Source organism: Camelus ferus, chromosome 34, assembly GCF_009834535.1.
Source record: "Camelus ferus isolate YT-003-E chromosome 34, BCGSAC_Cfer_1.0, whole genome shotgun sequence".
Taxonomy (NCBI): Eukaryota; Metazoa; Chordata; class Mammalia; order Artiodactyla; family Camelidae; genus Camelus; species Camelus ferus.
Genome location: NC_045729.1, coordinates 4,190,689 through 4,216,431, shown reverse-complemented (window position 1 = coordinate 4,216,431; position 25,743 = coordinate 4,190,689). Strand labels below are relative to the sequence as shown.

Below are 25,743 nucleotides of genomic sequence, written 5' to 3'. Positions count from 1 at the left end.
AGGAAGCTTGGCTATGTGTGGATTCTCCTCAACTGCGTTCTTAGAAAGAACCCTGAAAGGATTTGAGTTGCTTTTCCATGATTTTTGTGTTGTCAGACGACTGTTTCTTGGAATGCGATTGTATGTTTGAAGTGTGCCGCGGGCCGCTTGATATTTTGCAGCTTTATAATTCAATGAGAAATGTGCAAAAGCAATCAAGGAAGTATCACTTGGATCTAACTTGGATCCTTAAGTAATGCCACAACAGAGAATGATGGAGAAGCACGGAAAGAGGGGAATAATTTGGGGCGTGTTTACTTGCAGGGTCTGTGGTGGTGGATTGCAATGGGTATGATGAACAGTTAGATTTGTGTGTCTGAAGCCTTAGGTGGAGGTATGGGTTTGGGCGACTGGGTGTTCAGGTAGCTGTTACAACTGAGAAAGGGTGTGAGGTCTGCTAGGGAGGACACAGAGAACAAAAAGAGAAGAGAGCTAGTGGGAAAGTGGGAGCATATCCAGGCTTATGGAGTGGACGGTGGAAGGGAAGCTTAGGAAGGTGGCCGAGAAGAAAGGGTTAGACAGGTTTAAGGAGCACTGGGAATGTACGGTGTCACCGAAGCCAAGGGTTGAGAGTTTTAAGAAGGAAGAAGTAGTTCCTGGCATTACATTCAGCAGAAAGATCTACTAAAATAAGAATGAAAAATAATCACTGGATTTCTCAATAGAAGGTCATTGATCACTGCTCTTGCAAATCATGTTTTAGTGGAATGGTTGGGACAGAGCTATGATGCAACTATGGGCTTTGAAGAAGTGAAGGCTTCCGGCAGGTGTAGATGACTTTCAAAAGTCTGATGGGGAGACAGGGAGAGAGATGGTAGAAGAGACGGGCGGATGTGGGGTCAAAGGAACGTTCGGGGGTTTTTAACACATTTTTAATAGAAAAAGATCATTTTCTTCTCCATTTTGACCAAAGAAACTCAAGCAGCCCTAAGGCAGTGCCTCTTTATCTACGCTGGTGCATTATTTTCTTCTTGTTAAAACTCTTTTTGGTAAATTCAACAAACAAAAATGACAAACATACACACACACACAAATTAGAGTCTTGCTTTCCTTGGATCCCATTTGACACAGAAGAAAAGCAAATATTCTGATTGTGTTCTATTATGTTTTATTTTGAATGTTGTGTCTAAGTAGGTGAACGAATTCACCAGCAAGCCTTTGTCTGAAGAACCACTGAATTAAAGTCATAGCCTTGTGTGTTTAACCTAGGACTTGCTTCCCTGATTGTGAATGTTATAGATGCTCATAGATATTATAGACACAAACACACACACACACACACACACACACACACACCCAGGAAAGAAGTAAGAAGGAAAACACTGCGTTTTAAAAATGGCCTGTAAATGTGAAACTCTACTAGAAGTTCGATGGCAGAAATTTCAGTCGTCTGTGCTGGAAAGGTAGATTTACCCATGATCTGATGTGTGCCTATTTGTGACTATTGGAGTCTTTCTGTTTGTTCTTGAGTCTTAGTTTTTGATTTAAACAAGATAGTGCTCAGAATGGGTAAAAGTTTGGTGGAAATACAAACTGTTATTACCTTCCTGTATCAGAACCTTTAAAGTCACTATCCTCGGACCCAGTAATTCTAAGAATTTAGCTAGTGAAATGATTAGACGTTTTCACAAACGTTTAAGTACAAGACTCTTTATTGAACCTTGGAAAAACAATCCAAAATCCAATAATGTAAAATCATTAGTAAGTATGGTAAATCCACATGATACAATCAGTAAACACAGATTTTCCAAGATATTTAATGATTTGGAAGAATGTTTATGATACAGTAAAAATTTGGATTTTTAGGGTTTTTTAAAAGTAGTTTTTCAGAATGTTCTGTATTTTGTAAAAAGAAAACACACACATTAGTGTGTAAACATTTAAAAATTGTCTGGAAGTAAAATAAATTTAAAAATACAGTAAGATGCTCAGAGCTCTATATTCAGGTGGTTCTATTATGGCTAATTTATATTTTTCTATCGTGCACTTTTAGGCATTCCTAAATTTTCTACAATGACATGTGCTATTTTCAACAATCAGGAAAAAAATTAATAATAAAAATGACATATCTGGTGTTGAGTCTGTGAATTCTGATGACTGTGTGCCAAAACTCATTAAGTTCTGACTCAGTGTCATTCAGACCAAGGGTATTTGAAGCTCTCTAAAAACCTGAGAATTCTGAAATGATATAATGTCACTCTGAATAATGTTTCTCTTGGGAACCAATCAGCGATACTCCCCGTGTTTTGGCAAGCAGCCTTTACAGGGAACAACTGCAGGAAATTTAGACAGTCTTGTTAAAAATGGTAGCGAGTTGGTATTTCAATTAGTTACAGAGTGGTAGATTAAAATGGAGTTACTTGGCGTATGTTTGCAGTTAGCCCCGAGCCGGTGATAAATCGGGTACAGTGCTAACTGGTTATTGCCCTTGTTGACATTTGTCACTTCTCTGGGCGGAGTGCTCATGAGTCCGGATACGTGTGAAAAATGGCGTGAATTTCCTTAGAATCAGAGCCACTCCCTATGTGCGATTATTTTCTTTAATCCTTTAAGTTTGAAGACAATTTTTTTCTAGGGCTTTATTTAGAAATCTAGAATGAGAGAGTCTTTGTCCCAGTTGTGAGCTAGCACCATATATGGGTGAGCATGGATCTGTGCTTCCTGTTTTTGAGCCACACTGTCGGGGAGAAAACAAGGGACAAATTTTACTGGAGCCCTTTATACACAAGGCACTGTGGGGTGCTGAGCCAAGGTGTCATTTCTTAGCCCCCAAAGCCTGGGACCCAGTCTCACCTGGTGCAGGAGTGTCAGTCCTCAACCTTGAAGAAAGGGCCCGGTCAGCCCGGCACGAGTTGCTTTGACTCAACACGCCATTTAACAGCGGGAAACCAGCTCCTGATCTTTGTGGAAGCACGGCCTTCCATGAGCTGGTTAGAAATTACATCCATCCTGAGCTGTCACACTGCCTGTCCCACCCTTGGAGATGTCCGGGGACTCTGAGCATCTCACAGTGTGCCACCTCCCTCAGCTCCTCGCCCGGTAGCCGCCATACCTGTCACATCCCCCTGTCATGTTAGTGTCCTATTCCTGCTGTAAGAAATTACCGCATTACCTTTGGTAATTACCAAAGTACCTCTCCTTGCTTTCACTCTTACCTTGGCCATCCTTCTATAGATAAGCCAGGTAACATCACTTCACTGTTCAACCCTCTCCGGGGGCTTATGACTAATCTTAAACAAATCCAAAGTCCTAATTACAGCCTACAAGGCTCTGTGATCTGGCTCTGGCCTACTTCTCTGATCTTGTTTCCTACCATTTTTCCTTACTCACACTTCTTGAGCCACACTGGATTTCCTTGCTCTCTCAAGAACACCCCAAAAGCATGTGCCTGCCCCAGGACCTTTGCACATGCTATTTCCTTTGCTTACAATACTCTTCCCTAGAGACAGTCTCACAATTTGTATCCTCACTCCATTCAGATCTTTGTCAAATACCATCTCCACACAGAGGCCTCTTCTTACTACCCTATATAAAAAAGCATTCTCGATGATATTTTCTTTAGAATGCTTATTATTACCTGCCACTGTATTAGCTACTGTGTTGTATATTGGTTTACTATATATCTGCCACGCCACTAGAATAGAAGCTCCACGTTCACCAATATATTTTCACCACTTAAAACAGCACTTGATTCATGGTGGGCACTTGACACGTGTTTTTAATTAAAACTGATTGAGATGCTCATGCTACAAAGAAAAAAGTCCTAAAAGGCCAACAACCACAGGACAGCAGAACATGTGGTACTGGAGGGCAGGAGCTCAGCACAGAGGTGGCTGCTGTGCTGGGAGGCGGTGGACAGGGCTCCCCCTGTCTCTCGGATGCTCTCCTGAGGCTGCGACCACAGTGTTGTTGGAGAGTGGCAGTCAGGAGTGGGCAGAACGGGGCCAGTACCCGGGAGGTGGGGTGAACAGCAACCCCAGTCCGGTCCCGGCACAAGTGGCAATAGGATGTCTTCATTTCTTCCTTTCCTTTCCCTCTTTCCTGTCTCTACTCCTCACCGTTTCTCTCCTTGAAACTCAGACTGTCTTTCTAGCTCTTTTCTGTAAAGTAGAAGAAAATGCTGGCATGAAAATACATTATTTTTCAGTACATTATTTGTGGAGAAGGGTATAGCTCAAGTGTTAGAGCATGTGCTTAGCATGCACAAGGTCCTGGGTTAAATCCCCAGTACCTCCTCTAAAAAATAAATAAATAAATAAATAAATAAATAAATAAATAAATAAATAAACAAACAAACCTAATTACCTCCCCTCTAAAAATAGTTTAAAAAAAGAGAATTAAAAAAAAAAAAGAAAATTTGAAAAGCAAAGTATATAATTGCAGCTGAAAAGAGGCGGTGTGGCTGGGCCACCTTGTTGAGTCATGACCAGCCTCCATCCTTCCCCTCAGTGCCAGTCTCGACCATCACACGGACAGAGGAGGTGGGGGGGGTGAGAAACACTGCCGGGATGTAAGTCTGCTCAGTGGCAGAGTCCATCTCCACTTTCCCAAGCCTCTTCCCTAGGGAGACCCTGGTTCTTTCTTGTATTCATATTAGGGGCCTACTATGTGCCAAGTATGGGTGCTGTGCCTACAGCGATAATAAACAGCAAGATCAGCAAGAAACAAAAGTCACTGAAGTAATTGCAAGAGTGATGCATGCTACCCAGAGCATGTTAAGGGCACCACGGGAGCAGTGAGGGGCTGACCTGATTCCCTTTACCTGTAGGCTCAGCCCTGCCTGTGATACGAGCCCCTGCCCATCAGCTGGTGAACACTTAGAATTAGACTTGCCAGCGACGGACCTAGAAAGCTAGGTACCTTGGGCGTCCATGTCCACCCACCAGATAACTGCCTTCCCCAGTCAGCTACCAGGTCAACCCAGTAAGTCTGGGCTTGATCTCCGGTTCTGCAGTCCTGCACTCTAATTCTTGGCTGTGTTTGGGTCCTCTCACCCTTCTTAGCTCTTTCCAGGTCCTTCTCCTATAACATCAAATCCTTTCTCTCATATCTTCAGCCACTGACTAGGTTCTGCCAGGACTGGACTGTTCTCCATCCACCTGGCTTGGATTCTAGCCTGTCGCTGGGACTCATGCTGTCTGGCCCAGATTGGACCGACTTGCCCAAACCCAGCCCAAGCTGGCCCCGAACCATGGATGGTTTCCAGAGCTGGCTTGGTTGTCCCCTCTGTCCTGATTCTTCTGACTCCTTGTTTCGCTCTCAATTCTCTCTCAGTGTGCTGTGACCCAGCAGGCTTTGTGGCTAAGTCTGAGTTGTGACATTGTTACCCAGAGTGCCCTGGGTTTGCTGATAACTGCATACCTATTGATTTGTTTTCTCCTCCCTTGCACGCAGTGTAAGTATTGGCTATTCATTCAATAAGACTTTTCCCAGAGCCCACCATCCACCAAGCACTATTCTGAGCACTGAAGAAATGCCAGTGAATAAAACAGGATCCCTGTCCTCCTGAACGTATCCATTCTGTGTGTGGTCTCTGTATACCTAGGCCTTTAAAATCAAACACACCCTGACGTGAGATCAGCGGGGCTTCCACTTTATGTAGAAGACACACTGTACCTCGAAACCACCCCCCCCCCCCAGTTTTCCCAGATGAAGGGACCCAGGTATTGCCTTACTCCATGCGTCTCACTTCCTCCACTGACAATGAATTCCGGACCATTTCCAAACCACCCTGCTGGACTCATGACATCAACTCACAAATTGCTGCACTGAGTTTATAAACTCCCACTGATAAATGAGTTTAGGACTTGGAAATCAAATAATTGCCCTTTGAGACTTGCAGACTAGACAACACAAACTGCTCACTGCTGACACAAAGATTCCAAGCTCATGCTTCTCATTTCAGAGACTTGAACCGTGCTATTTAAGGGAACACAAATTGACTCTTGCTCCAATTAAAACCTATTATAATAACATGGATCATGTTGGATAAATACTCCCTTATTTCTCCTTCTAATAGGCATAGTAATTTGGTGATAAACACACACACACACACACACACACACACACATTTTATGTGGGGTGTGTATAGCCATGAACACATGTATAATTGTCTAGGTAGTTTATTTAGCTGTTTTCTTCTACACTTTTCCTCTCTTCCCAGTTTCAGAGTTCTCCTATTGACTATCATCATTACTGAGCAAACAAAAATATTACTTATCTATCAAGAGCAATTACTACTAAGTGAAAATTTAAAATCATGTCCTAGGACTGAACCCTTTCCTTGAGGCTTGAGACAATTGTCGCCCTGCATGGTCGCTAAGTAGCAGACAAGCTGAGGTCAGGATGGTCTCCCAGATTCCCCCAGCAACCACAGGATGTGCCGGTGATGTGAGGCAGACATCAGATAGGTGGAGTGGGTAACTGGCCATGTGGTGTGATGTGAGAGACTCCCAAAAAAGGTACTGGATTGAGAACGTCCTTCGTCTCCTCTACAGACAGAGCTGTGGTTGTTGGAATTAATGTGAGGTAAGCCTCACCACTCTGGCTCTTCCTGCGTCTGCCAACATCTTATTCAAATAGGAGGTAAATCCTAGGGAGTGGCCTCTATCCTCAGCTCCCTGGCCACCGGCTTGGAGCTAAGCTGGATCATAGACTGTCCAAGATTCCAGGCAACTGTCCCTGGTCTCCATGGATGGAATCCCCTTCCATTTTTCCATCCTTGCTTCCACAGACATTTAGCAGTGCCTTCCAAGAGCAAAGCACCACACAAGACTCTGAAAACACGAAGCCAAATAATATATATGTCCTTTCTCTCTGATGCAAATTTTAAAAAGAAAGAAACAAAGAGATGCGGCTGAGGGAGCTCTTAGTGGCGATGGGACAGGTCTGTATGTTGATTGCAGTGGCTGTTCCACAAATCTGCACAGGTGGTAATACGGCGTAGAGCCACGCCCGACGTTCCAATGTCAGTTTCCTGGCTTTACTATTGTACTATAGTTACGTAGAACGTGACCACTGGGGGCAACTGGGTGAAGGGCGTAGGGACCTCTCTGTATTGTCTTTGTAACTTTCTGTGAATCCAAAATTATTTCAAGATTTTAAAAAATTTAAAGGATACAAGAGGTAGGTATCACGTTTTCATTTTACACCCAAGAATCAAGGTTAAGAGAAGTTTAGTAAGTTGGCCAATGTGACAGGTTTGAGTGTGTGCCTGAAGCAAATGCATATTGAGATCTGGAGTTCAGCAGAGAAATCTGGGCTGCTTCTGTCGATCTAGAAGTTATCCTCTCAGCATGATAATTAGAGGTGAGGAAGCGGGTGAGAGCACTGGTGGAGAGCGCTGAAGAGCTGAGGACGGCATCATTTAAGAGATGAATAAAGACACTAAAGGGGTGTGACCAGAGAGAAAAGAGCAAAACCAAAAGAATCAGATATCACAGAAGCCCAGGGTGAAAGTAATCTGCAGAGTCGAATGCTCCGGAGAGGGCTAGAGAGACGAGGACAGGCATCCTCTGACTTTTGCCACCAGGAGGCCATTTGTGGCCCTAGTGAGAGAGGTTACTGTGGAACAGGAAGACGTGACTGGGAGGAGAGGTACTGGGGGTCATGTTGATAAGATGCTCTTTCAAAGACCTGGTGTGATGAGGAGGAGGGAGATAAGGCAGCAGGTGGAGTGGGAGGTGAATTCTAGGGAGGGTTGTTCATGTGTTTAAGGTGGGAGACAGGAGGCGAGGGAGACAGAGGCTGAAGACTCATGAGAGAGAAAAAGCAATCAGTTGAGGAACATCACCAAGAAGATGGAAGGAAGGGTCAAGAAAGGCAGAGATGCTGACCTTGGATAGGAAGAGCCATGCCTATTTTATTGAAGAGAGAAGAGAGACATGATGAGTGTCGATGTAGATGGAGTGTTAGAATTCTTAGCAGAAATCTCATGAGTTCCTTTCTGAGAACTTCATTGTTTCTCTGTGAACTAGGAGGCAAGGTCCTCTGCTGAGAGTGAAGGGACAACAAAGAGCATCAGAAGTTTGAAGTGAAGAAGGAATTTTGAAATGGTTTAGGGAGGGGAGACAAAAGTGACTAGGATAACACTGCAAGGATGCTGGGCCACGTCGAGGCTGCAGCATATGCGGTAGGTGGTCCACCACCATCCCCTGGGCACCCATAATTCCAGCGCAAACATGCCGATGGCTTTCCACTGCAAGCACCTACAACTTCCGGGGGTGTCCTCTGGTGAGGAGCTTGTGGGACCTGTGCACAAGGCAGCCTGGAATAAGAGGGAGTTAATGCCCCTGGGAGCAGTCCTCAACCAACGGCAGAGAGGATGAGGGATGGTTCAAAGGTGGGCTCTACATGGTCTCTTGGAGGTCCTCCAGCTGCCCATAGGGGGCATCTGCTCATTGACACACCCTGTACGGGTTCCTCTCCCCCACCTCATTTCTCTCTCCTGATTCCTAGCCTTTTCTCCCTCTTTCTCTCCTCTTCCCTCTCCCTCCTTTATTTTACTACTTGGGATTATTTCCAAGTAAACCATTTACATTTGGATCTTTGCCTCAGGCTCTGCTTTTGTGGGCACCGAACTCAAGACTAGGACCCGGTTGAAATTAGTGAATATCGAGTAAGAGTGATACCTGCCTTCCAGGATGTGATCCTCTGGCATTGCTTGGTAGCCAGGGTATGAAAAAACAAAACAAAACAGATAATACACATCACGAAGGGCAGGAGATTTCGCAGCAAGTCCAGTGAGAATAATGAGGTAAAGAAGTTCAAAATATTGGCAAGAGCATGTCTGAAGTGGTCAATCATTAAGTCTACAATGAATAGAGGGGTGGACCAGAGGATCTGAAGCAAGAGAAAAACAAATGTATTATGAGAACTGAGCAAGCTAGTTGAGAGGCTAAGAGATGTGAATACAGAGAACAACTGATTTAGTAATTTTAGAAACCATGGCCATGCAAGCAGGTGACAACAGTGTGTCATCTATATTATTGTAAATAAAGAATTCAAGAATTCCTGAGACTAGAAGGGGTATGACTTGTCCACATAGATATTTAAGTCACCTTGGGTGATAGTGGTTTGGAAGACTATGAACCAAGTGCCAAAATCTATGATGAATAAGGGGAGATTTATCAAAAACTCTGCTGATAAGGAAGGATAGTGGTTGATATGATTGAATGACGTGGGCCTCAAAGAATCAGTAATTGAAGTTATCTTTTTGTGTTGATACAGATTTACACCATTCTTTTTAAGGGCTGTATAGTAGTCCATGGATGCTTATACCACAATTGCCTAACTAGCCCCTGCGGGGGAACATTAAGGTTGTTTCTTATTTTTCTCAATTGTAAACAAACTCTGAATACATCTTTTCACATGTGTATGATAATCTTTTTAAAGTCCTGTACACAGAATTGTTGCACCAAAGAGTACGTACATCTTATGTTTTGAAACCATTGCCCTCTGGAAGAGTCGCGCTATTTTACATGCCCACAGGAAAAGCATGAAGTATGTGTTTCCCTCAAGCCTGTCAGTTTGTGAGTTTGATCAATTAAAAACTTTTGCCAATCCGATAGGTGAAAGTTTTCTCATTACTGTTTCAGTTTGCTTCTTTGAATATTAGTGAAGTTGAACACTTTAGTATTTATTGACCATTTGCATTTCAGTTATCTGTTTGTGGCTTTTGTCCATTTTTTTCCTATTGAAGCTTTGATTTTTCTTGATTTGTATGAGCTCTTCTAATATTACGGATAGTAACCCTTTGCCTCGCATGATCCTTATTACTTTCCTCAGTTTGTCACTTGTCTTTCAGACTTACAAGTGATGTTAAAGTGTTTGCCACACAGAAGTTTCCAATTGTTTGTACTCAACATCATTTGTCATTATTTTTCCTGTTTTGAAATTACTTTTAATGTTTAAAATGTTTTAAACATTTAATGAAAATGTTTCCATTAAATCTTGGCCTGTCTGTATTTCCTTAGATGCAGTGAAGTAGTAAGCTAATATTTCCCCTCCTAATTCCTGTTCAATTTGCCCAGTATTTTTTAATGATCCGTTCTTTTCTTCAGTTTGAATGTCACTTTTTGTTACCTACATGCATAACTAGTGCCCAGTTCTTTCCCTGTCCCTGTCCCCTGTGGCTCTATGCTGGCGTCAGAGGACACCCAGCCCAGCCCCTCATTCTTGCAGTCTTGGTGAGCGGTGTCTCAGATGGAGTCCAGGAAGTGGGGGGAGAGGCTGGAATGACGGCAGCATTGCAGCAGCTCATGGGGAACAGGACTCTGACTCATGCAGTGACTGGAACATTCATGGGCGGCTCCTTCAAAGGACAAAAATAAACGAGGATCTAACAGCACCATGGCAGACTGCCTGGGCACCAGTTCCCTGGACTGCGGTGCTGACGGTGGTTCCACTATGCTGGCCATTGCTTTGGGCTCGGGCATGATGCCCGCTTGCAGCAGAAATGTCCCTTGATCGCCCAGGATCCTGGTGGTCAGGACCTCCAACGTGCTGCTGCCTCTCTTTTGGGTACCCGCCTTAGATGGGCTGATTCCTCCCTCTTTGGGGACAATGGGGTGTGGCTTCTCTTCAAAGAGTGGCTACCGTATGACTCTGAATACAACCTTATAAAAACGGCATCTCTAAATCCTCACGTTACTTTTTCCAAGTAGTTACTTTTTCCTTAAATCCTCACACAGTCATCCCCGTCGAAGGGGAGTTATTTTTAATGTTTCAAAGGTAAAAATACAGGAGGCAAAAAAGTTTCATCTCTACCAAGGCATTCTGCTATGTTAAGTTCTTGATTTAAAAAAACCAACCCTGTTTTTAATTGGGAGAGAAAGCCGTGCGTGGACCGTGGTCACTGTTGCTCCTGGAATCACTCCAGGAGCCTCAGAAGCTAGGGCTGCTTCCGCCGTCGCTCAGCCAGTGGAGTTTGCTGCTGGCCTCTCCACTGCCAGGGATGTCCCTCTGGCTCCGGCACCCAAGGATGGACTGTCCATCCCTAGAGTCCTTTGAGTTCAGCCATCGTTGCCATTCCCGCTACTGTCTTCCGTCACCAACCAAGCGACCACCGAGACTTACTTCCACTGACATGGAGAGTCCTTGCTTTTGCAGAAGGGGCGGCCCACCTACGTCACCTCCCTCTGGCTGGGCCAGGGGTGCCATAGATGCTTGTGCAGGTGGACCCTGCCCAAGGGGCCTGGCTGAAGGGTACGGGAGGCCAAACTTTAACACCCAACAAGGAGTCCTGGCGGGGTGCTAGGGAGGTGGGCTGGGTCAGTCGCGACGAAGGTTTGCCTTTCTAATCTGCACAAAGGTACTGCGTGGGCTGGCTGCAGTCCTGGGGCAGGGCTTGGAGAAACCATAAAGCGGTCTGGAGTTTACGATCTTCTGCATTAGGAAAGCAGACCAGACCCCTCCCAGTAGGTTCCATTTCAGATGCTACACATGTTAGGTGCTGCTTGTCAGCTCCTCTCAATGCCCTTGGATGGGAAGCCTGTTGTCACTGACTACAGTGAAATAGACATTTCACCTGTCCCTGTCTTTCGCTGAGGGCTCCCTGTGCTACTGTCATCAAAGTCTGTTCTCTGAGGCCAACTGTCCAGCGTATGGCCCTTCACTCATCCGTTTTTGTCTTTCCAGAAGCTTAGGAATTTGTTTGTAAAAAGAACAGCCCATGCCCTCAAAAAAAAAAAAAAAAAAAAAAAAAGCAAAGAGTATCTATGGAATTGTTAACCCAATACCTTTCCAGCTCCCTTCTCCTAGGAACTGTCTCTCCTCCATCCTCTCTCTTCTCTCCCTTCATGGCTATGTCAAGTGTTATTTTCTTATATGACATCTCCTATTAGGTTTGCTCCAAGGTGGACCCAAAGGTTTTCCTTGGGATTTTTCTAATTAAAATTGAGACATTGCCCCTCTCTAGGAATAAAGCTGCAAGATTTGAAAGAAAAAAAAAAAAAGAACTATGTATGGTTAGATTTCCTCCTGGTAGAGAAGACTGATCTACACCGAGAATGAGGGAGCATGTGGAGTGAAGCAGATTCCAAATGGAGAAGGAGAGAGTTCTGGCAGCTTTCCAGTCTCTGGTTCCCATTGTTTCAGATGCTCTGCTGCCTCCCAATTTTCTCCATCATTTGGATGTTCACCTCTTTCTTGGATTTTGCGAACGAGCAACCCCTGCCCCCATCCCCTTCTCTTAAATTCAAGCTGTGTTTCTATCACCTTGCAACCAAGAGCTCTACTTAGGCAAGTGAAGTTCCCTAGGGATGCCTTGTTTCCCTAGTTAGCGTCCACCGAGCCTGGAATATAAACATCACTTCAGGCTTCTGATCACGCATCACTTGGATGGCTAAATGGGATTCCTTACCTGCTGAAGTTTGATAGTGAAGGAAAGAGTTAAGGAAGTGAAGTCCAGAGGGGTGTTCTGGCTCACAATAATGTTAGTTTCCTGAGAAAATGGCCTCAGGCAAGGCATTTACTTTTTCAAGAGAATTGTTCTGTCTTGCTGTTGTTGTTGTTTTTAACAACAGAGTGCCATTGTATAGTAGGCATTGTATAGTAGGCATGACTTCTTTCCTATACACATGTGTGAGCAAATTAAACAGGGATATTAGCGGAATAAACAGGATTGAAAATGTGCCTGCGTGAAGTGTAGTACGAAGAACCCTGCTGAGGGTTTGCCTGTGGTGTCATAAGATCAATGTATCGTAAATGTATTTTTCACATTTGCCTTAATGACATTCATTCATTCAATCACCATTTAGCAATACCTGTTTTGGGAAAACTGTGGAGGCTATGGGGTTGGACGAAAGCGTTCTTCACCACAGGGTGCTTATAGCCCTCGTCTGGAAGTACGGTCATGAAAAGAAATGAATGCAAAGCCAACTGAAATAGATGCCATAACAGAGAGAATGACGTGTTCTGAAGGCACTGGGGGAGGAGAGATTAACTCCAGTTGGGGAGGAGAACATGTGGCAGGTTCATATTATCCAGGTTCAGAGAAAATTATCTACAAATCTAAAATGTCAGGTCATTATTCTTTAATGATAACCAGACACTTTTTAGATATTTTGGTTGCACATGAATTTACTACAGGGCCCTTAATGGACACCTGATACTTCCTGAACTGAGATTCTATTTAATGATGAATATTCCTCAAAATACCGCACAATTCTAATGCTTGTAGATTTTTAAGGCAAGAAGGAAAGCAGTGAGTGGTTTAATGGAATAAGCCCAAGGGCACATCTCTTTCCTTACAAAAAATGAACAAGGATTGGTAAGCCTTTTTTTGTAGATGGCCAGATAATAAATATTTCTGGCTTTGTAGGCTGTAAGATTTCTGTCACAATGAACTAACATGGTCGTTTTAGAGCAAAAGCAGCCACAGGCAATATATAACTGATGAATGTGGCTGTGTCCCAATAAAACTTTATTTGCAAGAACAGGTAGTGGGCTGAATTTAGCCCACATGCTGTAGTTTGCTGACATTTGAACTAAAAGAAAGGGGAAAAGTTATGAGCATCTAATAAAAAGAACCTACCAGCACTGTGTTGTGCACTGTGGAGAGACGTGAAAATGCAAAACGCACAGTCCCAAATCCAGCACAGTGGAGGGGATCTGTAAGCAGACAACCAGAATATGACGTGAAATGGAGTGGACCAAATATTCTTGGCTTTGAAAAGCCAGCAGGTATAGGATCAGCTTACCTGGAAAGAGGGAGAGGGACTGTAGGCAGGAGGAGTTATGTAAGAAGATGAACAGGGGCGAGAGGACACTAGGAGGGAACCAGGATGCTGAGGAGGAAAGTCCGATATGTTTTTATGAGCTCCCGCTGGTCTTCTGTCTTTGCCCACTCTAGGACTCATCACCCTCAGGACCTAGCTCAGCAGCGGTGGCCTCACCAAGGTGGCCTGGAATAAAGTCATGCTCCTGGGTCCCTGAATCTGGTGGCACCAGCCCTGGACTCCCACAGTCATGCCCCACTGAGTTTCCTTCACGATGGCATTTGCCATGCCTTACGTTTACGTTGTCTTTAATCGACTTTCAACTTTGTCTAGTTTCTCCTCCTGAGTTTCCCTGACTGGTACTCACATGCCTCTTTAGGGCTAGGACCTTGCTGCCCAGACCATCACCTTCCAGCCTTTCCTTCCAGGAGCTGGATCCTGCACCCAAAACTCTCTGCTTGTGGGTATTAAGTCTGCTGTACCTGGGCAGATATCCAGATAATTGACCAATGTCCCAACTGACTTCCAAATTACACTGGCCCCATCTTTGCTCATGCGGTCGTGATATCCGAGCTGGGTTTGCCCTTCAGACGTTGAACTTTGGGCCACCTGACTGACCTTTTCGTTAGCCAAGTCTTTCCACGGCCTCTGTCCAGACCAAAGAAGCCAGTCTCCAACCATTCTGGCTTACTTTCTGTTCTTGCCGGCCCTCCGTTGCAGGGACTCCCCATACCCTGTGTCTAAGCCCAACTGAGTTAGTGTCATGAGCTTCACGCCCACCCAGCCTGAAATGGGTCGGGCTGAGATGTGGGTAGCTTCCAAGTCATTCTTTGATGCCAAGAGCGAGCGAGAAGCAGGCAGAAGCGCTGTTACCATTTATGACCTAGCCTTCGAGGTTACTCCTGCCACGTTCTCCTGGTCAAAGGCAGCTACAAAGGTCTGCTCAGGTCCAAGGGGAGGAATCTAGACCCCTACCTTTCTTCCCCCTCCAGCTTTAATGAAATAAAATTGACATACAACATTGTATTAGTTTAAGGTATACGATGTAGTGATTTTGTATGTGTATATGTTGCAAAACGATTACCACAATAAGTAACACATCCATCTTCCTCACACGGTTACAATTTTGTGTGTGTGTGTGGTGAGAACTTTTAAAATCTACTTTTAGCAACTTTCAAATATTCAACGCAGTTTTGTTAACTAGAATCACCATGTTGTACATCACATCCCCATAACTTATGCATCTTGTAACTGGAAGTTTGTGCCTTTTGACCACCTTCACCCATTCCCCTCATTCCCCAATCCCAGCCCTGGCGAAACCTTCTGATCTGTTCTCTGTTTCTGTGAGTTCGAGACTCCACCTCTTGATGGAAAAGTGTCAGCATCTCATTAGAGAAGAGAGTGTGGGCTGCACTATATACTGTGCAACCTCCTTTGGAAAACACAACCCGCCACAGTATATTATGTATACTTCTGTGCTATTTTACTTTTTACCATGAATGTGGATTATCTTGGAATGAGCAAAAACAACATAAAATTACTTCAATTTTTAAATCTATAAAACTAAAAAGGAACAAGGTATTTCTTCTATTCTACCAACATAAAGAGATTTTAAAAATCACATTACAGCTGCCTATACTGTAGCAGAGTGTTTAAGCTGGAGCAATTCTATATATACTATACCTTATAGTTGTCACAAAGGGATCCATTTCAGAGCAGCCCCTGTTAAATCTACAGTTGTGTTGCAATGGCCTGATTTAAAACAGAGCTCTGAATTAGAGGCTTATCTACTCTGCCCAAGACTGGTGTTTGTTTTTGTTTTTGTTTTTCACTGTAAAGTTAAGTTGGAGAAATGATCTTAATTCCTGAGGATAATCATATCACCCAAAGTTCTACAGCAAATAAATGATTCGTAATGTGACCAACTTACCAACAAGTAAACCTTAACTAACCACTTCCTTACCCCGATTTCAGGAGTTCTAGGGAAACCTGCTACCCCAGAGAGTTTTTCTCTAGCAACTGAGACCCAGAGTTCTATCCAGTTTTGTTCCTTGATTGTGAAAGCTCCCTATCTTTTCAATCGAAATATCCACAAAGAAAGTAATACTTCAAGCTTCTTTGGTAATTTACAGTGGAGTAAATAAATTTCTGATCCTTGCAGGTGAGAAGTGTCTGAAGAATGAAAATAGTAGCTCTCAGGTGGACAGAAAGGAAAGAAGTCTGTAAAAAAGAAAAATGTAGTGGTTTGGGGGCACCAAACACAACCTTCGCCTGTTCATTGATTACTAGGGTCCACTCTGTTGGTCACTATTACTGATTAATTGTAACAGCTCTCTTGCTACGCCATCCTGTTTATTCCAAGAAGATAAAATTCCATGCATAGTTAGTGCTCTCCTCTTCATATTTTAATTTCCTGGGAAAAAATTCAATCACAGGATTTTTAAAAAGTCTAACAATACACAGTAATTTATACTGAAAGGCAATGGTGGGAGGGTACAGCTCGGTGGTAGAGCACACACTTAAGCATGCACGAGGTCCTGGGTTCAATCCTTAGTACCTCCATTAAAAATATATAAATTAATTAAAACCTAATTACCTCCCCCCCAAAAATTTTTTTTAAAAAAGGCAATAGCTTCCTGCCCCACTCCACCCAAATCCAAAAGGAACATTTAAAAATAATCTATACATTTAACAATTTATAATTTATCAGTGTTAAGCATGGTTTATTGGCATCCTATTACAATGATGGTGAAACAGCTCGCTTCCCCACATCTTCCTCAACTTCCCCTCTGCTCTTCTTTTAAAATAATTACATCATCACTTTTATTTCTATACTTGTTACTTTAAAGTTAATGAAGTACTATAAAAGCAGAGAGAGAAGACATTTTACATAGGGAGGAGGACCCAAAGATTTAAGTTACACATTTAACGTGACAAGTTACATTAGAATTCAGTTATGAGCTAAGCGCCTGTCCCTCTGTTCACCTCTCAAGGGAAACCTCCAATATACGATGGAGTTTATTGTGCTGCTAAAAATAAAGGCATTTTAATATTGGAATTGTACTTGATGAGAAACTCTAGTGAAAACTAAGACTGGCTAATTACTCTAGGGACAGGGAGAGGAAACAGGGAGTTAAAAATTGGAAGATAAAGCAACAGAAGGAAACAAGGCTGGCCGTGGCAGGGGCCGCCAGTGGACTGCTCACCTTCCAGGTAAATGCCCCATGTTGCTGGGTATGACAGTGCATCCTGTCACATAAAAATACTAAGTTTGCCAGCCCAACAAATTAAAAACATAGGACTCTCCGTTAATTTTGTATTTCAGATAAACTGAATAATTTCTTAGTATAAGAATGCCCCATGCAATCTTTTATCTGGCAATCCTGAGAAATATATTTGCCAACCTGTCTTGCAGATAGGGGTGGTCAGTGAGATGTCACAAGCCATTGGGTGGAGCATTCCGGAAGTTCTTCTTAAAAAAAACCCTTTTCTGCAGGGGTGGTAATTAGGTTTGTAATTTGTTTATTTTTAATTTCTCATTTTTATGGCGGTACTGGGGACTGAACCCAGGACCTTGTGCATGCTAAAGTATGCACTTTACCACTGAGCTGTATCCTCTTCCCGTCTATGGAAGTTCTTAAAAGGGGATTGATTTACCAGGCAAGCACACACTTCTTTTCTCTTCCTCTTTCTTTCTGTTTGCAGTGATAACGTACAGCAGCTGTCTGGTAATCAGGAGGCAACCCTGAGGGTGGAATCCACCACTATAGACGGGATTACAGGCTGAGAAGGGAGACTGGTGAACACTGATGACATTACAGAGCAACTCGACAGCCTGGATTTATCTTACGTGAGAAAAAAAGCCCAAATTTCTTACTTGTGTACACTAGTTGTTTTAGTTTTCTATTTTATGTAATTGAACTCAATACTAATTCAAACACTGTGTTCATGTGCTATTAGCGAAAGGTCAGAACCACTGTCAAAGCAACCATCTCTACCCAAGGAGTGAAGAAGAAATACAGTGGATCCAAGGACAGAGCTGCAGATAATTAGCAAAGACCCATATGGACAAGTGACTGGCGTCAGAGAATTCAAGCAAGAGGCATCAAAGACCTGGTCAAAAAGGTCATAATTCCGAGCAAGGAAATTTAACTCCTGTGGAAAATGGAGTGGATGGCAGAGGCTTCCTCCTAGAGGGACCAGGAAGTCAGATCAATTTTGACTCAAGGCTTCCTTGAGCGACGTGCTGACTTCTCTTTTCCTTTACTGAAACCAGGCCTGGCTTCCAGGGGATGAAAAACAGGTTAACTAGCCTCAACCGCACAGGTCAGAGAACAAAGCCGTAGCCAGTGTTTCTACTAGCAAATGAGGGCTTATGATATGCCAGGCAGGGCTCTAAATGTCTCTTGTGTCTCAGCTTACGTAGTTGTCCTAACAGTGCTGTGGAGAAAGCACTGTGATTACAGTGATTAATTTATAACTAAAAGTGCCACGGTTCTCCATCAAAGTCCAGAGAACCAAAGACTGGATGTTATGCTGCTTTATGCACCCAGGTCCCACCCCCAGGGCTCTTTTTGGCTTGCCTTTCTCTGGAAGACTCTGTGGGTCTTGATTTCCTTGATTCCACTCTCAACCAACCCACTCTCACTGTTAGATCCGTCAGCCAGCTGCCCAGGCAGGAATCTGTAAGTGGCACAAAGCGTGTCCCCAACCCTGGCACAGCTGGAAATTTGATGCTGCTAAACCCAGATTTTTTACGTGCACCTCCTTATGTAAATAGGGAAGTTGAAGTTAGGCCAACTGTTATTTTAATGCATTTAATAATCCATTACTTTGAATATGAACATGCCAGAGGCAAATTTATTTATGATTAATCATCCTTTCCTGACTTGTAAGGAAAAGGGATCCACATTAACTGGAGGATCCATCCAAGAGCCTTTGATACATGGGAAGACAGGGGCAAGTAGTAACAAATGGCTGTTGTGCAAGTTTGGAACAAGGCGCTGGGGCAGAGCAGAAATGTTTGGTGTAAGACAGAGTTTGGGAGGGGAGGAGAGAGCGCAAGCAGGCAGGGGCAGCTCCAGCTTCAGGCTGGGGGGAGAAAGAGTGGTTTCAAGCCAGGTATAGAGACTGAAAGAAGAGATAAAGCTAATAGACTCCTTTCCTCCCTTCCTGTTTTTTTCCTTTGGTGAAAAGCTCTTCACTGTTCTTCAGTGGAATTTTCAGGGGAAAAAAATGTACTGGAATCACTAACATTATCGTTACATGGAGTTCTGTTGGGGGAAGCTTAAAAAAGAGGGTGAGTATACGGCCGGCATCAGGGTTAGAGACAGGAAGGAAAAGCATACAGATTCAATTTGCAGAAAATCAGTTGATCCCTTAATCACACGTACACACAAGTTAAGGGAATGTTTTTAAGATACTGGTTTGAAGAATCATCAAATGAGTAGCTTATCTAGAGCCCACAGACACCTGAGCACAACCCTGGCAGTACTTTCTGTGCATGGCTCTGTAACGCTTTACGTTCCGGACACTGAATAATGTCTGAAGGATGAAGGATTGTCACGGTGGTACTGCCTGCCGGTTAGTTTGATGGCACTGTTATTTCTCCTAAACACTAGTATGTGTCATTTTTAGAATAGTTTAATGGCATCCTGTCCTAAATTTGATAAAGAGGACTACAAAGCAGAAAAATAAATGCTGATACTTAGAAAAACTATAAAGTTGTCAACTCAATATAACTGAGAGAGGAGATCTAAGAATAGAGGATCCAACGTAAGAAAATGACAAAATAAAGTCCCTGGATGTCATCCTGTGCCTCAAAACCAGTCAGGATTGCAGCTGGGATTGGGGGGTCCAGAGTGGAGGGCTTGAGGGAAAAATAAATTCAGTTGAATAAGCTGATGTGTCTGGCATTTGGAAAACAACCATTGCTACAAGAACAACAAATTGATAAAAAAAAAAAAATAAGGATTATAACACTGGAAATTTAAGCACATGAACAAATGAGGCAGTGGTTAACTGTGGGGAAAATAGAAAGAGAAAACCAAAAAAAAAAAAAACCCACTATTTATTTCAATAGTAAATAACAATTGCATAGTTGTGATAATATTATTGATTTAATCCTCAGATATTGTGACCTAACTCTATGGAATGAATGAGACTAGGAAAGGTAGAGTTCCAATTTTATCCTCCATGAAAAGAAGTTAGTAGATTTCTAAGATTAGTCAAGAAATAGCGATTTAAGCATTTTATTTAGAAATACACCAGAAGAAATAGGTTAAAAAGGAAAGAGTCACCTCTTATGACAGGTATAGGGGATTGGTGAAGTGGGAACTGCTGTTTCTCATTGTAAGCCTTTGTTTGTTTGTTTACTATTTGTTTTAAATGCACATGTGTTATTTCGATAAGATTTAATTAATCCGTTAAACTTTCTTTTTAGGGGACTGGCTGTATCATCTACTAGTTTGCTCCCCTTTGACATGTAAATTACATGGTACTGACAAGGACCTTGATTGAACATCTGAAGATTGTTTGTTTTTTAATATTACTTTTTTTTTTTTTTTTTGAAGATGTTTTAACTGTGGGGAGTCAGATAGTCAATATTTCAAGACCTGCTTGTTGGGGGCTTTGCAGCAGAGCAGCCCACCTGTCGGCAGCTAATTTTAACTCCAGCTGCTGCCTAAAGATGTCTGCGCTTGTGTTCTGGCTCTGGCCTTTCAGTATGGATACTTCTGTTGGCTCCTACGTGCAGGCTTTCTTTAGTTCTGAGTACTTTGGCTTGGCTCTGTGAATGCCGAGATCCTCCTTGACCCAGTCTAAGTTTACCTTCTCATCTTTCTGGAAACTTGTTTTACCTAACTTTTTTTTTTTCACACTCCACTTAAAAAAACAAAAACAAAATCTATTAATTCATCCAGGAAACATTTTTAAAGCCACTACTCTAGGTCAATTCCTGTGCCACAACCTGGAGACATAGGAGAAGAATATATAGTTCCACCCAGGAAAAGAGATAAGGTTTCTTAAGTTACAGTTTGGATTTCTTTTAGGGGATTAAGGTGCCACCAGCCCTCTTCTCTTCTAGGAACACACGTGAAAAGAGCACTAGGCGAATGAGAAGGATACAGGCTGCTCTCCTAATCCAGGCCGTCCCCCAAGAATGCAAGGCCGCGATAAGCCGCAGTGTTGGAGGCTGAATTTTGAGTCTGGCCGAGCCTGCCCTGGGGTTTCCTCCTTTGCACATTGATCAGTTGACCTTGTACCTGCATTTCCAGGCTCGCGGCTGTGAAACACAAGCCGGGCCTTCAGAACAGCGCCTGCTGTTAGGCCGTTTACCCAGACGGCACACAAACGCAGGGAACCCAGTTTCTCTTCAAAACCTGGGCCCCGGGCCCCGCCCACCTGCACTTGCCACTCCGACAGGAAGTGACGTCAGACTTGGGTTTGGACGTGAACAGAACAGGACAGTCACGAGCACCGACCTTTAGCCTTTAAAACAGGTCTACCCACCAGGGAAACCAGTCCAACGAATGTCCCCGGCTCTGACCAGTCGCCTCAGTCACTCCTCTGAGGAGCAGCCAAGAAAGGCGTGAAGCGAGAGAGGACAGAAGTGCAGTGCCTTTCCCTCTGCTCTGGGAGAAGGCAGACACCCGAGAAAAGGGTGAAAGGACGTCCCTCCCTCTTCAACAGTTTCCTTGATCCGTATGTCTTCTTTTCTTAAAAAATATTAAGGGGGGAAGATATAGCTCAAGTGGTAGAGTGCATGCTTAGCCTACACAAGATCCTGGGTTCAATCCCCAGTACCTCCTCTAAAAATAAAGAAGTGAACTTAATTGCCTCCGCCTCTCCCCTAAAAAGAATAATTAGAAGCACAAAGATGTACAAGTGTCTCAGTGTTTAATGTGATCATAATTAAACACATTTTTTAAATTTCCTGTTACTCATTAACATATGAAAATACCAGTGAAACATGTTTGCTTCACAATAAATACGTTAGGGTGGCCACGCATAAAACACAGAATGGCCCTGAGGATATTCGAGGTCCTAGTTTTCTGGGTCTCATAGTCACATTGCATAATGTTGGGTTGTTGTGAGGATTAAATGAGTTAAAATGAAAAAACGATGTAGAGCAGTGTCTGGCAGACAGAGTCTTGGTGGTTGTTACTGTTGTTACTATTAACTTATATTTGTGTATCATATTACAGTAATTATCTCACTTGATTTCCACAACACCCAGTGAGAAAGGTAAGACAAACCATATGCCCACCTTCACAGATGCAGCCATTCAGCGCACTAGGTCTGCAATTCAGATTTTCTGATTTCTGGTGCAAAACCCTTTCTACTACCTCATGCCTGGGTAGCAGCCTGGTTTTCGTTATTCAGAAATTTAAAGTTTGTGGGGAGGGTATAGTTCAAGTGGTAGAGCATAGGCTTAGTATGCATGAGGTCCTAGGTTCAATCCCTAGTACAGCCATTAAAAAAATTACTAATAAATAAATAAATAGACCTAATGACCCCCTCAAAATTAAAATAAATAAACAAAAGGTAAAAAAAAAAAAAAAAAGAAATTTAAAGGTTGGGTGTCCTGCCTTGTCATTGGGAACTCCCAGATGATGCCATGGTAGAAATCTGCAATTCTCTTACTTTACTAGGAAAAGAGTTGCTTGGCTTGTATTATATGCAGCATTTGGCTTTGCAGTTTCCTGGGTAAATCAGTACGGGTATTACACAATTGATAAACATTTGCTTTCCGTCTTGCACATGAAATATTTCACATGCTGATTGTTTTATTCCCCATGAGTTAAACAATTACCGGAGAAGGCAAGGATAAACTGATGTTTAACTGGTGACCCCCTATCATTTCGATAGGTGGATATCACCATGCACCTCCTCTTCTTAAGCACATGTTTTAGCTTTATATGGATAAAGTGTGTATATGTGTAAAAATGTGTATATAAAAGTTACACATATGTGAGCATGTATGTACACACAAATAATTAGGACCATGCTCTGTACATATTCTATAACCTACAGGTTTTGCTTAACAACATGCTCCATACCAAGAACATTTTCCTATGTCCTATGAATTAACTAGATTTACATTCCACTGTAATGCCTTCCACATCAAGTCTTAAAGAAGTAAGGGGGTTATTTGTGACACAAAATAAGAAAGGTACACAGTCCAAGGCTAGTATGATCCCTTCACAATTCTTTCCAGGACCAGGCTGTTTCAGGTTTCCACCCTGCCATCCTCAGTATGTGGTTTTAGACCTTGTGTTTTTTACCTCCCACCCTTCAAAACACATCTGTATCCCAGGCAAAAAGAAGGGAAAATGTGAAGACCAAAACGTGCATCTCAGTTGAGACTGCTTCTGTTTCCAGTGCTTTTCTAGACTCCCAGCTTGCAACTTCCGCTTACACCTCACTGGCCAGAACTGTGTCGTGTGGCTGCCCAAAGCCACAAAGGAAGCTGGGTGTTGCCGGTTGTGTTCTTCAGGAAGCAGATGCGGAGACAGTGAGGAGTGAAAAAGGCTTAGGGGAATAACACCTGTGAAAAGAGCAGGACGCTGTATTGGGCAGGGGGAGCCAGCATTCCTTGATGCAGACTTGACAAAATCTCTGCCAGCCCGGCTGCAGGTCCAGAGCAAGGACTGCTCGCGAGAGGAACCCTGCGTTGGGTAGAAATGGCTCTGCCTCTGTACTACCATCTTGCTTAGTCATTGGCCGGGGACTGTCCTGAGGAGGGCATGATCTCAGCTAATAACTGGAGATTGTCAGCTAACCACATGCTTTGAAACGGGAAGCAAATCCCTTCCTGAAGCAAGGGGATTTGAGTGGGACATCCCCAGGTATGCTGCCCTGGGAAAAGGAGGTTTTAAGCTGTACATATTGCCATCCCAAAGACATTTGGAGTTTTGTTAATAAGGAAGAAGAAAGGGTATAGTATAGGCAACTGTTGTATCAGATACACTTAAAGTTCCTACCTGAGAGACAAGAACAATTTTGCCAGATAAAGGGGACTGTATGTTGAACAAACTTGTGCAAGTCGTTGTGTCCCATGGTGGAAGGGTGTCAAGACACAGAAATGTCCTTTCCATTAAGAGCACCCACCCGTGGCATCAGACTGCCTCTGATGGTGGGTTATTCAAACAGAGATGGGCTGGCTTCTAGGTGAAATGATGAACATGAGTAATGATAGAAATAAATGAACATGAATGTTGCTTTCTGTCCTGCCTCTTAATGTTGTGCTTCTCTAAAAGTCATTGGCATAATTAAGGTTTTTCTTTTGGGGCTTGTAAAGATTTGGCTCATTGATATTTTGTTGGTAAACTGGGGAGAGACCAATGATTCAATCCTCTCTCCTGCAGTCGGGTAATCCAGAGGCTCTTTGGATGGTGCAGAGTCTCATTCAAGGAGGGAATTTTCCAGGAAACATTGAAACGAGTGAAGTAAGTGATTTAAGAGCTAAGGTTTATTTATTTAGGATGTTCATTTCTCTCTGTTTTGCTGCAGTAGTTTCCTCTAATCTGAATATTTCTGATACTATGGAGAAAAAGTCCTGGTCTCTAGAAGTACAAAATGCATTTCGCTTTCTGCAGACACATTCAAGAGTAATCGTGAAGATTAGAAAGACTACCTTGAGCCTCTCTCTGCGCAGCTCTGAGGACCTGTGCTTTGAGCATAGATCTGGCTGGTTGATTAATTCTGAAAGATTTAGCAGTGGGCATACAAAAAACCTCAAAATATGGAAATGTGACATAATGGAGAATACATCTGGGTCTTAGCTAATCTTAGAAAATGGGTGAATAATTTATTCTCCAAATTAGTTTCCTTAAAGTCTAACCAGAGTTTGCTCTTTACCAGTGATTATGGTCTCCATTTCAGATCCTGCTTTCACGAGAGAAATAACCGTGATCAGTTTTACATTGGTAGTGAGGAATTAAATTTTTTAAATAATATTTTGAATTAGAAAAGATACATACTGACTGTAGAAAATGGAGAAAAGTCCAAGAATGATTAAAATTACTCCTAATTTCACCAACTAGAAGTAATCAACATTATCTATTCTTTGAGTCTTTCAAAAATGTTTACACAAGATATTTTTATAGATAAAGTGTGTACATGTGTAAAAATGTGGATAAATTGGGACACTGCACACTATTGTTATGCTTAACAACATACCATAAACGCTTTTTTCTTCAGCAACACACTTTTCAAAGGTGGCATAGTGTTACACTGAATACATGTACCATAATTTATTCCACTAACCCCTTGTTATTGAATATTTCCATTCTTTTTGGTTTTGCATTATTATAAATCATTCTGGGGTGAATCACCGTGGAACTCTCTCACACCTCTGATTAGTTCCTAAGGGTAAACATGTAGAAGAAGATGAGCATTGGAAATAGATGTCCCTTGTTTCTGCCTGCCCAGAATTCCTTCCATTTTTCAGATGGTAGAACTGACCTCATACTCCACTTATGCACTGCCATCTAGGAATTGCTTCTCCCCTACCTGGTGGAATTTTTTGTCACATGGCTGGGATTAATCAGAGTGTTCTGTTTCCTACCATTCCAGGCACAGGGAGTGGTCTATGATCTAAGCAGGGCCAATAAGACAGAATTTTTCTTAAGTCTGATAATGATACTTGGATAAAAAACATCTTTTCTTCTGATGGGCACCAAGGACCATTTAAGATTGGAACTGACAATGGGGTTAACACAGAAGAAAGCAGAGCTGGGAGATGGAGAGAGAAGGGAGAATTTCTTTCTCTTTATTTATCGAAGTGTAATAAGTTTACAATGTTGTGTCAATTTCTGCTGTACAGCAGAATGTTTCAGTCATACATATACATACATATATTTGTTTTCATATTCTTTTTCATTATAGGTAACTAAGATATTGAATATAGTTCCCTGTGCTATACAGTATAAACTTGCTGTTTATCTATTTTATAGAAAGTAGTTAATATTTACAAATCTCGAAC

General features: G+C 42.7%; 1 protein-coding gene across 7 annotated transcripts in view; it reads left to right on the top strand.

The window, feature by feature from the left end:
* Positions 1-23,976, top strand: part of MED21 (mediator complex subunit 21) — a 77,309-nt gene extending 53,333 nt beyond the window's left edge. For 4 of the 7 annotated variants that reach the window (XR_001367357.2, XR_004317053.1, XR_004317055.1 and 1 more), the window contains 2 exons: positions 17,463-17,607; positions 17,718-23,976. The gene's annotated coding sequence lies outside the window, so the exon portion shown is untranslated. Of the gene's footprint in view, positions 1-16,867; positions 16,971-17,462; positions 17,608-17,717 lie in introns of all 7 variants that reach the window. The other 3 variants (XR_004317057.1, XR_004317056.1, XR_004317054.1) reach the window with 3 other exon arrangements.
* Positions 23,977-25,743: the final 1,767 nt, after the last annotated feature.